General features: G+C 39.5%; 1 long non-coding RNA gene across 1 annotated transcript in view; it reads left to right on the top strand.

The window, feature by feature from the left end:
• Positions 1-18,685, top strand: part of LOC134418117 (uncharacterized) — a 38,465-nt gene that overhangs the window by 17,753 nt on the left and 2,027 nt on the right. Inside the window, exons 2-6 of the long non-coding RNA XR_010027706.1 lie at positions 8,405-8,601; positions 9,528-9,664; positions 11,092-11,174; positions 15,840-15,963; positions 18,597-18,672. This is a non-coding gene — a long non-coding RNA (uncharacterized LOC134418117). The remainder of the gene's footprint in view (positions 1-8,404; positions 8,602-9,527; positions 9,665-11,091; positions 11,175-15,839; positions 15,964-18,596; positions 18,673-18,685) is intronic.

Below are 18,685 nucleotides of genomic sequence, written 5' to 3' on the forward strand. Positions count from 1 at the left end.
AGTTTTATCAAATATTTAATGTAACCCTATAGTTGTCTATACAAGAAGCTAGAACTATGTATTTTAAGTCAAAATTGTGCTAAGCTGAGCCAAAATATGTCCACAACTTGCAGCTCTAAACCTTCTTGTCTCAAGGCTATCTTCAAGCAGAATCCATAAAGTTCAATCCTATAATTTTTACTGATTATGTAGCTCATGGATTTTCCAGCCTGATCATTACTGAATTCAGTGTGCCCATCAAGCTCCTATGGCTCATTTCTTACACAGGTAACATTGGCAGAATTTTAATTAGCTGGACTGAGCCATTAAGGACATGTTCTATCCTGTGGAGCAAAGCTCGTGAGCTGGCCCTGTGAGTCAGGCAGTCATTGGTGTGTGTGGGATTGCAAACCCATCTTTGAGCCCAAACCCCTGTGCCTGGGAAGGACAGTGAAATCCACAGTAAGGCTGCAAAGGAGCATCCAAGCTCCTGAGTCCTGACCTGCTCGTTGGCAAGGCAGCAGCAGGAGATAAAAATCTACCAGGCAGATCAATTTATAGCTCAGCTGTCCCCAAATTCCCCAGCTTTGTGCATCAAACCCAAAATCACACTCTGGCAAAAGACTCGCTCCTAACCAGCCAAAACTTTTGTTGCACTTCTTCCACGCACCCATCCTGCCTTTTGATGGATTTGTTAGAAGATGGAGTGTAATTCTAAACACAAAAAGAGGGCTAAAGTTTTGGAAAATAGGTTGGGTTCTACTCAACAATTCTGACAAATCAAAATCAGACCTTAATTTCTCTTGGATTTTAGTAGGGGGCTTTGCTAGTTAGGGAATACACTGACACAGAAACAGCCATGAGTCTCTGTATAAAATTGCCTTTTAGGCATAATTCACCACTGGCATTTTAAAGATGTGTTTTAAACACTCTGAGGTTTAGTCAAAATAATGGAAAACATGAATATATGAGTCCTTATTGGTCCAAGAACAAGAAATTTCAATCTAAGACAGTACAGATAACATGATATCTTTTATTGAAACAAGAATATTAATCTAATCTTTATATAGTAATACATCCAGAAGCAGAACTTCTGGGCCTCTGAGCTTGAACTTTATAAAATATTCTTGTTCCAATAAGAAGTATCATGTTATCTACCTTGTCTACTTAAATGCATGTTTTAAATGATGGATTAGTGGCTATTTTGGGTGCATTTTTACTCTGTTATTATCTTGAGTCTCACTTAACTTAGGCAACCCATTTCAAAGCTATAAACCTATACTCTTTATATGCCAAACTCAAATATGATCTCTTTTTTTATCTATGCTTCAGTCACACTTTGAAATAGTTTACACATTCCCAGAGTGCTGTATTGATGTACTCTTGATTCGGTTTTATTATATTTTATTTCATTTTTGTCAGCAAGAGAAAATAATTTCAAGAATAGAGGACAGCTTTTAGTGAATTTTATGCAGAAAGACAGGGAAAAATAACTCAGAGCTCCCATAAAATGATTATTTCTGGGAATGTGATATCTGTGGAGACACCACAATCATTTCAGTGTAGAGGAAAGATTGTGTTAGCAATCACTGCCTCTATCAAACACTGCATGATTGATGACATTTGTGGATCCTTTGATTGCAGTCTTTCGATTGTTTGATCAAATCTTTTGATTTTTGAGACTAGGAGTAAGTGTGGCAGAAGGGAATCCTTGGCAGGCCCCCTGATACTTTTACATGGTGTGTTCCCAGGGATCATTGAAGGGCTCTTAGATGCTTAGATGCAGTTCCTGACCTTTTATCCCCACTGAAATAGGAGTGTTGCCTACTGCATAGAAATGTATGAAAACAATCAGATTTCTCCCTGAAAATCTAGCTGAGAAATGTTAGATGTACAGGCCAACACTTAACTTTGCCATTTGACAGGGGAATGAAAAGTTAGAGAACTTTTCCACCTGCACCATTTTGGCTTCAGAGGGAGTTTGAAGAAAGGATGCAAACCCATCCCTGTTGCACTGACAAGGAAATCCTGAGCAGAGCCACCTCTGTAGCTTTTCCCAAGATTCCACCAGGGGAGGATTTGGGAACTGCCTCCCTCAGAGCTGGGGCTGTCCCAGAGATGTGCAGAGCAGAGCATCTCCCCTGCCAAGCCTGACCACTTTGTGGGCTGTGGCAGCTGGCTCTGGGCCTGCTGGGAAAATGAAGTTTGCAATGAGATTTCATCACTTCATGGCCACAAAAGGCATAAAAACCCTGCTGGGGGAACGGCAGAAGGATGCAGGATTTCACTGGGGCCTTTATAAGGTGCTTTGGTTTTTTCATCAGATGGTTTTTGGGTGCTTCAGAAATCTGACATCTCCTCTGGAAAATACTGATAGGGTTTAAGAGCTAGTTTCCTGATAAATAAATTAAAAATTGCAACATCTGGGTACATACTGTGTTGTCTAGGCTACTAGTCAACATATGGCTATATAGTCAACATAGGCTACTATGTGTGGTTGGACAAAGCCAATATGCAGATAGATTTCCTCCCTTTACCCACTTTTTTTCCAAATTTCAGTTAAAATAGTAGCCCACCCTCTGGAAGCACAACTTCTCCAAGAGCCTTGTATGTCTGGAGAGCTCAGCACAGTGCACCCCTTTGCTTTTTGAAAATGGATTCCTGAAGTATTTCTTTTTTTTTAAGGTTTAAAAGGTTTTAAAAATGCTTGAATAGCAAGAGATGTGTACATGTATAACAGTATTTTCTGAAGAAAAATTTCATCTTTAACACCTTCAGGAGATGCTTTGATTTGTGATATATCACAGAGTAAGCTCTGTAGGTTATCTGCACATATCCTGTGCAGGAGCCACTGCTAGCAAACAAAGAACAACTGAAACTGTCAGGAGTACAGGAAGCCAGCAGCAAGGATGAAACCATAGGAAAAAAATTAGGAACAATCCTAAAAAATTAGGAACAATCCCCATAGATGTGTTAAACACTGTGTGAGAGCTTGAGGTGGGGCTAGGAAAAACCCAAAATGAATCAGATGAAGGGATGTCAGTGATCAGCTACAGCATCCCATGTTCAAATGCTCCTGGTGGAGGAATGGGATTTTAGCAGCTGAGCAAGGAGCCAAGGCTGGGAGGTGTAAGGAAAAACAGCATCTGCCACAGAATTGCTGCTTTTGTGGTTTCCATCCATGCTGCTCACTTTGGGCTTCAGATGAGGAACCTTTTGGGGCCATCTGCAGCTGGACTTTTGTTTGGCAGCCTGTGTCACATCCTCTGTGGTACTGGGGAAGGGAGTCTGTAAAATAAGCCACTTCCACCTACATTTATCCTGGCTCCTTTCAGTTATCCGTTCCTAGATAAATTCTCCCAAACCTGGTGCCAAAACTGTAAGGTGCTGGTCGGTTTTTGTAAGGCTGCCTGAATGACTCACCTCATTTCTCAGATTACTGATAAAACAGGGGGGAAATTAAAAAAAATCTATTAGGATCAAAAGCTTTTGGCAAGCTGAACTGTCCTTTTGTAGGCACAATTACTTCTGGCCGAGGTGGGTCTGCGAAACATGAGGCTGAACTCATGCTGAGGTGTCTTGGGTTGGAGTAGAGGGATTCAGGTTGAAGAACAAAGTCCTGTCTGTAGAAATGAATGAAAAACCTGGCCTCAGGCTCTCCATTTCTGACTGCTTCAGATAGAGATGAGAAAAGACAAGGAATTTTCTTTCACACCACAACCAGGAAAGATCATTTAAATTCAGCAGGTTGCCTTTAAAATAATTTCAGGAAAAGCACTCTCTGGGCAAAAAATTTGTGTTAATTTTGCACACATGTCCTATCAGATTCAACAGAAAGGTTTTGCCTGCTCAGAAGGTGCAGCTCAGACATGATCTGCATCAGAACAGCAAGAGCTGAATGCTCTCCTGGGCAGGAGGGGAAGAAGAACCCAAGGGAGGACCATGAGGTGAGGTGGTGTCAAGGAGGAAAGTGGATGTGCTCAACTGGAAGGAATGGCAAAAGGCCTGTCTGGCCCAGCTGGAGGGTCATTTAGGGCCATTTTTCGGGGCCTTTTGAAAGAAAAGACCATGGCTGAGAGACGTTAAAATCTATTTGGAGGGTGTGTTTAAAAACAAGGTTGTTTTTGGAACCAAAGCTGAACTTTAGGAATCTAGAATTAAAGAAACAGAGGTGGAGTGTAGGGAGAAGTTGGAGAAATGTTCAGCCCTTGTCCTGCGGCCAGGCTGATTTTGTCAACACCTTGTTTTCAACACAACTACCAGTAATTTGAGTAATTTATGCAGTTTGCTCTTGATATGTGCATACTTTGGAAGAGAAAAGCATTTCTGGTGGTTCAACTATTTGGCCCTAACCATTTGGCTATTAATTTTTTTTTCTGTATTAGTTACAAATCTCTCCTTAAAATTTAAGTACAAAACCCAATAGAGATCATAGTAAGCATTGCACTGTGTCATCAGCTCTTATAGCACCAAAACCCCCAGTGAAACAGAGGCAGTAAAGAAAGGGAACAGCATAATAATTTTGATCTGTGCTTCTTGTTTTTATGACTGACCAGCAGGACCACAAGAAAATCCTTTAACTTTTTTTGCTGCAGTGACAAGACAATTTTAATACTTCTACTGAATTTCATTTGGCTTACTAAGTTTCCATAAAGTGCTTTGATCAGTTTGTTTAAATACAAGGCATGACTGAAGCAAGGCCTGCTTTTGATTCTGTATTTTCTGCTGCTGAGATGAATGCTGATAGAACAAAAAAAAGAGGGATACAGGAGAAACCTGGAAAAATATTTTGCACATTCTCTGTATGCTTTCTCTTCCTTATTTTTCCCCAAGGAAATGAAAGTGTAATGGCAAAAAGTAGGATATTTAGCCAGTTTTTTACAGAGGAGAAAAGCAAAATTGCTGACTGAAAAGTAGGACAATTCTACCAAAAGTAGGGCAGCTTACTGCACGTTAAGTACCTTTGGATTATGTGCATTGTATCACGCCTGCTTTGCACACACAATTAGTTCAAAGTGGGGCTCCCCACATGAGTTCACAGAGGAAGATTTATCTCAGCAGATAAAGCTGCAGCAGCACACATCAAACGGGGTCACAACACACCCGCCAAGAAAATAATCTGGAGAGCAGCTACAACTGCCTGAGCTCATGTGGAAAGGGAAAATGTCACTGGTGCTTAGGCTTGAGATCAAATCAGATGGGAAAAGTGATGCTGGAGCAGGTCACAGAGACTGAAATTCTAAAATTTGTGCTTGGAATGACTGCACAACCTGTGAAGTTTTGCTGCCTTTAAGGATGAGATCTTTTCAATGTCGGCAAAGGGTGCAAGAGTCAACACAATGGAGAGTTTTTTAAATGGATTTTTTTCATAAAGGGTTAATGGATAAATGACTTGTGGGGGTTCAGGTGGCACTTGGAGGGCAGTCCTTCCAGGCACCCTTGTCCAGAGCAATAGATCTGCAGTAAATCACATGTGGGCTGATATTTTACATTCCATAAGGCAGGGTGTGGCAGCCCTTGGGCTGTGTCCTCTCAAAGTACAGGTCCAGGTAAAACACTCCTGGCTAGACCTAGGAAGGAGCCCTGCTTCAGAGAACAACCTGGAGCTTTGAGTTTGGCTTCTCACAGTGCGCATGGAGGGCTAGCAGGGCACCCTGAGGCTTGAAGCAGAAGTAGAAACCCAGCATGATCTGAAGTCTGATTTCCTGACACAACTCCTCAAACATTTTATCCTGTTCCACTTGAAAATTGGCTTACACAGAAATATCTGTGATTTCATTCATCTGAAACACGATCTGACAGTGCAGAAGGTATGTGGGAGAGTGGAGGTGAGGGCATATTAGGATGCAGAAATGTAGTATAACTGCAGTGCACTACTCCTTTCTTTCAAAATAAATAGGTATATTTGCAAGCAGGGCCTGCTTGGCCTGTCTGTCTGAACCAGTGACCTTCCAGTTTTATTTGTGTACAGTCAAAATGATGCTTCTATTAGCAAGAAGGAGGGGCCAGTGCTCCTTTACAAGGTTATCTGCAGATGTAATTTTAAAAGTGAAATTTCCCTCCATCTATGTCAGAAAGAAATGTCAGCACCCAAGGCACAGAAAGCATTTTTTCCCTTTTTTCCCATAATTCCTTCTGCAAGTGAAAAATTATCACTATGCTATTTTTAAAATTACGTTGTTCTAACCCTTATCCTGTTACTTTAGAGTTGATTTCTATTCACAGTACCTCACTTGTGCTGTAAGTAACTTCCACTTCTTGTGATTTTGCAAACATGAATGCATTCATTATGTCTTGATTAGGTGCTGGAAGGTCCAGCCACAACTATTTAGCAAGGCAGAATAAACAATTCCATTTCTGTATCTGCGCAACTTCATCAGTGCTAAGTAGTTTTACAAATGCATTGAAATCATCTCTGATTTGAGTCAAGGTTACATAAATTAAAGCTTATTTAAGAATAAGAACTGTTCTTTCTGGCCAGCCCAAACCTCCCAATCCGCAATGATACAAACTGTCATACATACAATATTTCTTCTGCTGAGCAAGATATAAATTATTGCTGATCATATTCCCCTCTGAGTGATTCTTGCCCAACTAAATTTACTGCACTGAGCAGAGATTCAGTTTTAAGGGAGGTTAATGGTGTGAGGAAATTCAAGAGCCATGGACCACAGCCCTGGTGAAGATTTGGACTATAGTTATTAAAAACCATCACTTCAGCAATCCCAGTTTCTGTTTAGAGTCTTCTAACCAAACAGTTAAGCCATGTTTTCACTGATTGTGATTTCCATGGCTGGAGCTGTGTCCCCTAACTGAGAACTTACTGAGGCACTGAAGGGGCACAATCATTTCTCTGTAAGCTCTGGCAATCTTTTTTTTTTCAGAGGTGCTCCCCACTCTTTCACAGAATCACAGAAATTCTAGGTTGGAAGAGACCTTTAAGATCATTGAGTCCAACCCATGTTCTAACACCTCAACTAGATCATGGCACCAAGTGCCACATCCAGTCTTTTTTTAAACTCTTTGAGGGATGGTGACTCTACCACCTCCCTGGGTAGATGATTCCAGTATTTGACCACTCTTTCTGTAAAATGCTTCCTCCTTAATTCTAGCCTGTATCTCCCTTGGCGCAGCTTGAGACTGTGTCCTCTTGTTCTGTCTGTTGTCGCCCTGAGAAAGAGGCCGACCCCCAGCTCAGCACAGCCACCCTTCAGGAAGTTGTAGAGAGTGATAAGGTCACCCCTGAGTCTCCTTTTCTCCAGGCTGAACAACCCCAGCTCCCTCAGTCGCTCTTCATACGGCTTGTGTTCCAAGCCCCTCACCAGCCTCGTTGCCCTCCTCTGGACATGCTCAAGCAGCTCAATGTCCCTCCTAAAGTGAGGCGCCCAGAACTGGACGCAATACTCCAGGTGAGGCCTCACCAGTGCCGAGTACAGGGGAAGAATGACCTCTCTGCTCCTGCTGGCCACTCCATTTCTGATACTGGCCAGGATGCCATTGGCCCTCTTGGCTACCTGGGCACACTGCTGGCTCATGTTCAGCCGACTGTCAACCAGCACCCCCAGGTCCCTTTCCTCCTGAACACTGTCCAGCCACACCGTCCCCAGCTTATATCGGTGCAGGGGTTATTGTGGCCAAAGTGCAGGACTCGGCACTTGGACTTATTGAACTTCATCCCATTAGATTCATGAGTGTCCATTAACCTTGTACTGCTGTCCATCCATGTTTTTGGTCTTAAAGGGATTCATTTTCTCAGTTGATAGGAGAGGTTTGTATATTTACATATTTGGAGGTGTCCAAGGGCAGGCTGGATGGGGTTCTGGGCAACCTGGTCTGGTGGAAGGTGGCCCTGGCCATGGCAGGGGACCGGAACTCAATGAACCCTTTAACCCAGACCATCCTATGATTATGATCCTATTGGTAATGGTTCTTACTGATCTTACTGGTTATGGTTGATTATGGATCTTATTTCTAAGAAAAAAAACCACTGCCAAACATGAAAATTTCAAACAGGTGCAAGGATGCTTTGCTTTTTCTCAGCATAAGGCAGAGCTTCCTAGTGAGGAAAGATCATTATACAGAATAAAAGTGGGATCTGTTGACAGGAACTGTAGTTTGAGTGCTATCAAACATACCTTTATTCCCTTTTCCTCCCAGTCTCTTTGCTTTCACGTTACTGCTGTTCAGGATTTCACTTTCAAATAAATATTTGGCACTTGCAACCAAAAAGACAAACAAATACGCAGAGAAAAATTTGCCTGAGTAAGCGAGCACTCCTATTCAAAATTCTGTGGCTAGATGAACGGATAAGTGACAACAGTGATGAATAAATAGTGCCGGGGCCTGCCAAAACCCAGCATTAGAAAGTACAAACAAAGCAGCACAGAAAACAGATGGATTCATTTTAAGTTTTATCCTTTTTCAGTCAAGAGATGCTAATGAGGCCACTTCACTTTGCACCGTGACCCTGGCACGGCATGTGCCAGCACCAGTGAGGGGATGGACTGGAGCAGCTGCCTTCCCCAGTGCCAAGTCATTATTGCCAAAACTACAGAAAAACCCAGATCTTCCTGCTGAATAATGGTGAAGAGAGCAAGCACCATCCCAGCCACGTCACTCCAGGTATTTGTGAATGTCTGTGCTGGATTCATCACAGGAAGCAGAAAAGGGGGGATTTTCTTGCTGGGGCTGGTGGGGAGAGGAGGGAGGTTGGTGCTGAGATGAACTGAAATCTGGTGAGGTTTTTACGGGCATGGGCTGTGAAACCTCATGAGCTGCTCCATCAAATCAGCCTGGTTTGCTCTGAGGGTGGCCAGGGCTCGGTGGGTATCGGAGGCAGGTGCAGCCTGCTCGGCTACTGGCACCAGTGCCATATGGCAACTCCTTCCTGAGGAAATCAGCCTTTGCTCCTCCTGCAGCCCGAGGAACAAAGCCTGCTGTGAAAAATGGAACTTTCAGGGGTTTCAGTTTCAAATTGGTTAAAACAAATTTTGAATATAACGAAGTTATGCTTGAAATAAAACTCCGAATTTGAAAATTATGTCTGTTTGGCAAGCTCTGGTGCACATACCCAAAATATAATATGTCTGGACAAAAAGCCAAGAAAAAGCATGTCTTTGTCTGCACATGTGGATTTGGATACTGTTTCTAGAAGGAAATTATAAGAGAAATAACATCTCCCAATGACAATTGCCTATTCTTAAAGTTCTCAGGGGAAATTTCTAGCAGCAAGTCTCAATTTTCCTGTGGTTTCATCCCCCCCAGAGCCTGCTGCTCTTCTGCAGATTATCCTCCCTGTGCTGCACCTCCTTTTCTCTATCTCCTTCTTCCTTGTGCCTTTGACATTGTTGACATTTTCCTTTTAGGAGAGTTGTTCCCCTGTTTTTCCCCAGAGCTTTTTCCTTGCATCATTGGCAGTTCAAACATATTTATTTCTATTTAAAAAAACCATTACACAGAACTGATGTATCCAACCTGTGCTGCTAACAGATGAAATGGCTTTTGCTAGAACTACCTAAAGTCACTTTTCACACATATTTTCCTTCCAGGCATTGTGAAAAGTACTTCTGGTCTTTGGTCCTGTTCTGGCGAGCTCACATGGGACCCAGGTGTAATTACAGCTTCTCAGCCAGCACTGGTGTGGGATCTGTGCTGGGACACCTGCGAGCTGGAATGTGTCTCACAGGTTGGAAAAAGTGTTTTATAGCTACATGAAAGGTAAAGGGAATATAGAGCTGTAAGATTATTTTAAAGAGAAGCCAGGAAAAACTATGGCTGTGACTTCTCAGCAAGCAGGGAATTTAATTCATAAAACAAATGTGTTTGAAAACAAAAGCTGTGATGCTCCCTGCTTTCTCATTCATTTTTCAGGTCATATAACTCAGCTTTGCTACACTCAGTTATCCAAAAGGGCTTTCATAAAGTAAGGTGTTCATGTGTATACACACACTTTGAGGTATAATTTCCCTGCAGTAACTTTGTATTCCTGCATGAAGCTAAATGAAGAATTGACCCTATTTCTGACTGCACAAGAGCAGGAGGCCTAATGGCTCTGCTGTGCTTAGATATATTTGCTGAAAGGAGTTTAATAACATAATAATGTTGCTGCCTTCCGCTGTCATTTCTTAGGATATCTGTCATCTGGTTGATTGGAAAAAATTCCCAAAAGAGTTCTGGCATTCTAGTCCATTTCCTAATCCAATAGTTTCATTACTTATGCAATTTTCCTTGTCCTGTGGGGGAAGGACATGTATATTATTGTTCATTCCATGCAGATTTGGAAATCAAAATCACATCATAGTCCCATTTCCCATCCTCCCCTGTCCTTGGTTCCCTTTTATCTGGAAACTTGGAGGATGCCATCATGCTTGTGCTCTCTTACCAAGGAAATCGTGTTATCAGTATGGAGGGGTTTGATAGTTGGCTTGTAAGTAAAGCTGAGTTAATAGAAGAAATAACAATCGATGATTTTTCAGTGAATTTATAGCAAGGAAGAAAAGGCAGTTAGCATGGAAACAGATTAGAAAAGAGATATGAAAATTTTTGTAAGTTAGACTATGTGCATAAGTAGATACACTATACTTATAGATACTTTATTAAATTTTTGTAAAACTTTTGTCAATTATATTGGCATTAATTATTTTGTACTAATGAATATAATAAGTTATTGTGATGCAGCTAATGACTTAAGATCACCCTTTTTAAGAGTATAGAAACTGGAGAACATGCAGAATAAAAATTTTTTCTTCTTAGACCTTGATCACATGTCTGTCTCGTCCAACCTAACAGAGACATATCAAATAAATCAATTTTTTTTGATGAACAGTGGAGGCTTTAGGAGATGGCAGAAGAGCCATGCACCACGTTCACCACCCCAGCTGCTGAGTTTCCCTGATTGCTGTTATAATTTTTTTGCACTAATCAGCCACAAGATGATAATAGCCATGTAAGGCAAGCAATTACTAGGTTTCCTGGGATAGTCCAACCACAGGGACTATTCCTAATTTAAAGGAGCTGTAACTGCCAGTGTACATGTATGTATTTTTCTTAAACATTTCTAACTATAGTTATGAAGTGAAAGAGTAAATTGTATTCCCTCTTGTTCTCCTGCAGGGACTGTGCCTAAGCCTGGAATTACTGACATCTGTGTATCATTTCAGTGGTAAATTACAGCTGGGACATGCTAACCCCAAAGTGTGAGTAAGAGCTGCTCCTAAATGATTGGAAACTTCTTGGCAATTTGCTGTTGAGTTATAATAATTAGCTTAGTCTTCATTCTCTTTTGATAGCTGTGTAAAATTTGTGCTATTTCCTTAGCAGCAGAGTTGATTGTTTAATCAGCAAGAAGAATGGTTTTTCTGCTGAAGATTAGATCTCAACTAAGCCTCATTTTGTGTTAATTGTCTCATTGACAACTTCCTCTCCTTCTCCCCTTCCCCCATATAAGCAGAGGAGTGATGGAAACCTGGAATTAATATTTTCATGGAGATGATGTAATTTCCTGAGTTGCTCCAAAATAATCTGAATTTCAAAACTCTTTTACCTACTGATTTGAGGAAAAGTATAATAAATAATACAAACATATTAATGGCCAAAACATATTATCTCATTTTAGATAGCTTGTGCACAGTTCTCTAATAATGTATTTGTGCTTGTATAACAAGAGGCTAAGCACAAAAAATACAATGGTGAAACTCGAAATTTGTGCTATTTATCTCTGTTGCCAGTAAATAAGATTAGAGTAAGTGTTTACACATCTCTTTAAATCTACTGTCCTTGAAACCAATTAACATATTAATGAATAATGAGTTTTTCATTTGTGAGATTGTGGGCAAATGGTAAAGAGGTTAGAAATCAACTTTCTTTCTCAAAATTAATAAGTTGCAGCCCTTGTATCCATGTCATAACTATCGAAGGGAAAGTAAAATTAAAGCTTTTTTAGTCAAGGGCTGAAAATTTAAGTAGCATTCTAAGATTCACATGCTACTGGGAATTTGGCCTTTGACTGCCATATTTTGTATTGTTCGTGTAGCAGTAATTATGGGATAGCTCAGTTCACCATAGAAAACACATGTTTTAATAATTCTATGCTGCTTAATAGGAGCAAGATGAAATAAATGGGCCATGGGGCAGATGAATGAGACTTTTAATGCCTTTGTTAAGACTATCAATTGCTTAATTGAGAAACCATAATCAAATTCAGAAAAACTCTTCCAAATCATCATGCTCTTTGGAGATGCCTGAATTCTGGTAGTTTGGAAAGCTTCTGAAACTTCTCAACAAATGTTATTTTGTAAGTGTGAAGTAGAATTTGAGGTATACCAGAAGAAACAGAAATGAGAAGCTATTTTTAGGAGATGACTCTTGCTGTATATTGTATGTATAAAATATTTATAATTTTATATATGCAAGCACAGCGCTTAGGGACATGGTTGACTGGTGGATTTGGTGGTTTAAGGTTTGTGGTTGGACTTGATGATCTTAAGGGACTTTTGCAATCTAAAACATTCCGATTCTCTAAAATAAATGTTGCTGAAATTTAGATATATTTCCAAAATGCTGGGAATTTATACAGATTCCAGTGGTTTAAGATTATATTATATGCAGGTCAAAAACATTGTTTCTTCTTGTGCTACTTATTCCATTGAGTATTTATGTTCTACTTTACTCATCTTTAAGTGGTTTTCAATAAGTTATACTGCAAGTGTCAGCTTCAAATAGTCTTTGACTCCTAACTGACAAATCTCTACCCTTTTGAGAGTACAGAAGAAATAATGTTCTAAAAATGGCAAGTATCATTATTATTTCATTAGTTATGCAAATTTGTTTCACAGTTCTTCTTTGCCTTTGTTCAGTTTTTTTCTTGAATGGGTTTTTTTTCCCTTATGCTTCCAAATATTTGTTTGGAAGCTAATAATAATAATAATCTCATAATAATAACAACAATAACAACAATAATGATGTAACACTCTTCAGCATATGTGTCAGTTTAAGGACACTAATGTTGTTGACTCTGTCCAGAAAAATCAACTTTACATGTGCCTAATTCTCGTATTAATTAAGTATTTTCTTATTCCATAAATTTTCTTATTCTTGAAATGCTTTATTTTCATACTAATTATTTTCTTATTCTGTAAATTTTCTAATTCTGTAAATGCTTAATTCTCATATTAATTAAGTACTTTCTTATTCTGTACATGCCTGTCTGGAAGAGAGAAAATTTAAGTTAATTCAGTAGGTCTGAGAACACTGATGGAGTCTTAATTTTAGCATTGGTTTCTAGCTACATTATAATTGTAATTGTACAATTGTAGGTATTTTATCTTTTTAAAACACACCAGAAATAACTCTAATACATTTCTAGCACTAGTAATTATTCTGTGTTTACGTGCTTTTAATTTCAACATTTGCTCACTCTCTGGGAATAATCACGAGCACCAGAACTGTACAAGATTTCTACAATTAGGAGTTCCCTCCCTTCTACATCATGAATTTAAATATTAATGGAAACAGTTTCAAAATCAGTTCCTGGGTGTTTGTAGGAAGATCCCCAGTGACATATGGAGCTGGTATGAATGATGGGCAGAGGAAAAGAGTTTAGTTAAAGGTCTTTGAGGACTTCCCAGAAATTAAATTTTCATAGTGAGCATTGAACTTGGATTTCCCCTTATAGAAAACACTGAAATTAAAATGCATAGAAATTGAAATGGAGTTTGATAGATTAGCACAAGAGTTCTGTTCTAATTTAGAAGAAAACAAAAATCAAATGTCTTTGTCTTCTTGAAGCAGCAATAAAATTCTAAATTTATTATTTTCCTCAAATACTCAGAAACTGTGATGAAAGTTTCACTAATCATGAAGTCAAATGGCACCAGTTGTGAACAGAAGCCTAAATAATGTGAAAGATTTGGAATAACCAAACCTGATCACAAATCATACATTTATTAGCTCATTCATCCTAAAAAACCCTGGGTTTAAAATCAAAAATATGGATGATGCAAACCATCAATGTGATTTATTTTGTTTTGTGGAAGTCTTGTAGTCCTTGCTGCTCCATTTCCAATGAGGGAAATGGTTTACTCTTACTGAAATTGTGGCTGGAAAGAGTTTCCATCCATAATCTCTCAATGCAAATACATATACACACATTTCTACATGTCTGTGTTTATACACACATCTATCTATCCATCTACAGGTATGTAAATATTTTTATTTTAATCCCTCAAGCATGCAGTTCAGTCAGCCTGCCCATGCACTGAAACGCTGTATTTGCAAGGCAGGGAACTAAATATTGAGAGAATATGTTCAAAATTGAATGGCCTATATAAGTTTTGTTTTATGCTAAGCTGGATGTGAAAAAATATCTCTTTCATATAAAATACCAAGAGGCAAAAGAGCAACGGTGGCAATGTAACTGAACAGCTTGTTTTATTTCAAATACCCTGGAGCAATATCTTTTTTTCCCCACTTCTACCCATCTTTTCATTCTCCAAACTGATTCTAAAAATAAGTAGTGTTAGTGTTCAAAGTGTTGTTGTGGGCAAGATCATTTTTATTATTGCATTAACATGAATTTTTATGTGTGTATTTTTTGTCAGTTATCAAATGTGAAAAAAAATGTTATGATATTCTAGTTAAGTGGGAATATATTTCAATTTTTCATGATCAGTGAATGGGAACAGCTGATACTATAAACAGATCATGTATTATTTCCTTTTGTGTCAAACATTTTCAGAATCATAACTCTTATCTTAATTTGGGGGGGAAAAAAATTAGACACTGGATGCAAATTCCTTCACTTTTTAAAATAAATTAAGATTCATAAGTAGAGTGATTTAAAAGCCTGTTGGGCATGTATGCTCCAAATATTGTGCTTAGAAACCTTTTCTTCATGGAAAGTGCAGGACAATAGGTGGGTTTGATCAACCACAATTATCTAAAGAGAGATTTTACTTTATATCTTCAGATGATTTATCTTAGAATATTCCTTTGCAGTGACAGCCCAAGAGCAGAAATGCATATGCAAGCAGTAACTGTACCTGTGACCACAAATGTAGGATGCAGCAAAATCTCATTTTCCCTTTGTGCTCCTGCAGTCTGGCATAATAAGGAAACTCAGAAATATTTCATGGTGTTCTGTGATGTAAGAACTATTTTTGTATCCTGAATGGATTTTAATGGCTTTGGAAGAAAAGTGTTCCTTGTCTATCTCCTGTGTACACAAAAATTCTGAATGTTACCACACTGAGATAGGAATCCTGAATATTTAATGAGGATGTGCTACTGACAACTCAAAAATAAGCAAAAGAGGCTGCACAGGATTATTTTACACAGGACTATTTTACCATCTTTGTCCATCCTGTTCAGTATTTCAACCTTGCTCTCTAAACTTTTTAAAATGGCCTTTCATATTTTAAAGTGGGCTGGACATGACTCTAGTGATGTTGGCACTGAACTCATAGCTGGGTCTTTCATGGGATTTTTTATTATTTTGTTTTGGGTTTTTGTTTTTTTGGGGTATTTTTAATCTTGAAAGTCAAGTTTCACTCTGAAAGTAAATTCCATTCTGGTGCTTAATAAGGGTGAGTTCTTCCACCATTTAAGACAGAATTTGTTGGTGTTTTTTCAGTTTGGTTGATGGTTGTTGTTTTGGTTGGTTGGGTTTGTGTTTATTGGGGTTTTTTTGTTGTTTTTGGTGGGAAGGGGGTTTGGATGTTTAGGCTTTGTTGGTTTTTTTTCTTTTGATTTGGTAATGATACTTCCATATTTTCTGAAGTTAGTGCTGCTTTGTAGCCTGGATCTCTATCTGTTCATTTTTATTTTCACACAGTTTCCTTTATTTTTTTTTCTTCATTTTAAAGACAATAAAGATCCCAGATACCATCAAAGCTGTTACAGGTCTCCAGGAATATCTCCATTTCAGTCTCAGATGTGATATCTAAGCACTAACTGGGAACCTCTGTTCTCATCAGTATATACCATCAGGTGAATTTTTTTTTTTCTTTTGGGGGAAATTTGTTTTTTTCCCTTCCTTTTTTCACTTCCTGGGTCTTCAAAACAATTCCTGCTCCAGCTGGGCACCAAGGACAAATGACCCAAATCTCAGCCCAGGAGCACAAACCCCGTGGGCTGGAGAGAGAAAAACAAGCAGGGTGGGACTGCCTGGGCTAAAGCTGGAATGGGACAATGAACTGCAAGGTGCAAATGGAGCAGAACTGATCCCAGGGACAGAGCCCGTGCCCGGCCGTGCATTTTGGGGCCGTTTTGGTTCATCTTGGGTGCAGCCCTGGCTGGGCTCTGGTGCTGCCCAAGGTGCTGCCATGGAGGAGATCCTTTGAATAAATCCCTGCTTTGTTCTTAAATTCTGTCTATTCTCTGTTCTAGGTCAGCCTTCCCAAGGTATCCAAAGGGGCTGAGCTGGTCCCTACATTGCTGCCTGTCTGCTCTCCCCCAGCTGGTGGAGGATTGACTGGAGATCAGCTCAGGATCAAGGTACCCTTGGATTCTCTCCCTTGGCATGCCAGCAGCGGATGCATGCTGTCCTTCCATGCCACGGGCTGTTCCAAGCTGCAGGAGCACCCCTTGGTGCCCAGCCCTGCGTGGGACTGTGTGTGACAGCAGCTGGGCACAGGGACATGCTGTGTCTGTCTTTGGTGACTGTTCCAAATCTGGGTCCAACAATATTTGCTCGGGCACGGAGAAAGTCTGGGAATTTGATCTTGGCATGTGCCTGCAGCCAAAAATACAGTGCAGCAAGTGGGCATGGCTGAAATTCACCCCTGTTATCCCAAATGTCACTCTGAAGGTTCTCAGAGACTTTCAGGCTCCCAGTAGACTCAGTTGTGCCAGTGGTGTCTGAGTGTAATGAGCTGGACCTGTCAGGTGCAAGTCCCAGCCAGCACATCAATTCACTAGCTTTACAGATGTGATTCTTTAAAAGATCTTTGTAATATAGATTTTTGTGATTTAGACTTGGAGTTACCACCCTCTGCAGTACCTGTCTCACAGTTTGTGTCCCATTAAACATACCTGTGAGCATGCTTAGGAGTGAAATTAAATTGCTATTTAATGAAATAATTTATTTGTTACTGGAGGGACACTTTATTGTCACTCACGAAAACCTATTCACAAATAGGAAACAATCTCTGATTTCTCAGTGCTTTAGAAGTCCCCTCAGTTTTCCTGTAAGATAATGTAACAAAGGCATCCACAGTGTGGGTGTAAACTGACATTTTGTTTGTTCAAGGAACAAATTGCACCTAGGCTGGCCCTCAATCCACAGTTCTCTCCTCAAAGTTTTCCTTTGTACATTGAAATGACAGCAGATGCCAAATTCAGCTTTTTAAACCATACCTAGAGTGAATAGCTAATAGCTTCCTGACTCACCACTGCTGCATGCTTTGAGCTTTGCAGGTAACTTCATTTTTGAGATTGAAATGCCTATTTTTATTTTATTTATTTTTGAATCAATGGTGTTTAGATCAGTATCTGCTGCCTATGAAACTTGTTTGGGTTAAGATTTCATGACGAATTTGAAATGCCCCAGATTCATTTAAGAGGTTGTCTTAAAATACCTTTGATAGACTTGAGCCATTTATGATTTCAGAGCCAGCTGCTGACTACAGAGTAAAATCAAAACCACCTCACAATTCACAGTTTTGTTTGGCTTAAGGTTTAAACCCAGTTCACAGAAAGGAAGGGCTGAACTCTCCACCCCAAGATTTGTTCATCTCTTTTGCAGCTGTAAAATACTGGAGTGCAATTATTATTAGCAACCTAAATGAAAATGTTGCTTTTCTCCTATACAGGGCCCTGTTTTAACTAATAAGTCCTTCTGTAATTATTGTGGGGGTGCTGTATTGCTAAAATATTCAAATATGAATTACAAGGAGTTCTCTGGGAGGAATAAGGAATCATGCTACCGTCATAAAGAGATCACAGTTTAAAACAACTAAATGCAGATAGATGGAAAAAGGAGAACTAAAATGTTTGGGATTTGTTCCTTTGTCTGCCCAGATACTCTTTGTTTTATCAGTCTTTGTGGAGCAACTTCAGAGTTGCTTCACATTCCCAAAGAGCAACTTAAATCTCATTCAATGTACACTTGTGAAAAGCAGACTTCGTTTCAAAAAAATTTATTCTTTTACTCAAAATGCAGCCTCAGTTGTTGTTGACTTTTTTCTTATTAATTAAGAGAGAAACCATTATTTTTACATGATGTATAGATTTTCAGTCTCTAAAAAGGTACACTGCATGTAGGTTCACTTAGCCAGCAATGAACTGAAATGTGGCTGGAGCCCCTGCTCATGTCCTAAAACCAAGAAAAAATTATACAGGATTTGAAAAGGATTATTAAGAGAATAAAACCCCACAAACATTACTGTTAGGATGAGATATTGCTAATTAGAAGAGTTGCAAGTAAATTTTCAAAAATATTGTGGAAGAGTCAAAGGAAGTCAAACATTTTTGAAACAAGTCTAGCTCATGATCTCTTGATTCTGGGATCTTTTCACACAGCACTGAGTACATTTAGAAGCTTCCAAAATTAATGGGGATTTTTTAATAATGCAACAGACTAAATCCTAAACTGGGGCCTGTCATTTCTCATTTTTTTTTAGTTACACAATGAAATCTGTAGGCTGCAAAAGAAGATCATGCAGTGCCCTCGATGCAGACATCTCTCCTGCTGGCTGGGTAAGTATGGGGT

Source organism: Melospiza melodia, chromosome 4, assembly GCF_035770615.1.
Source record: "Melospiza melodia melodia isolate bMelMel2 chromosome 4, bMelMel2.pri, whole genome shotgun sequence".
Taxonomy (NCBI): Eukaryota; Metazoa; Chordata; class Aves; order Passeriformes; family Passerellidae; genus Melospiza; species Melospiza melodia.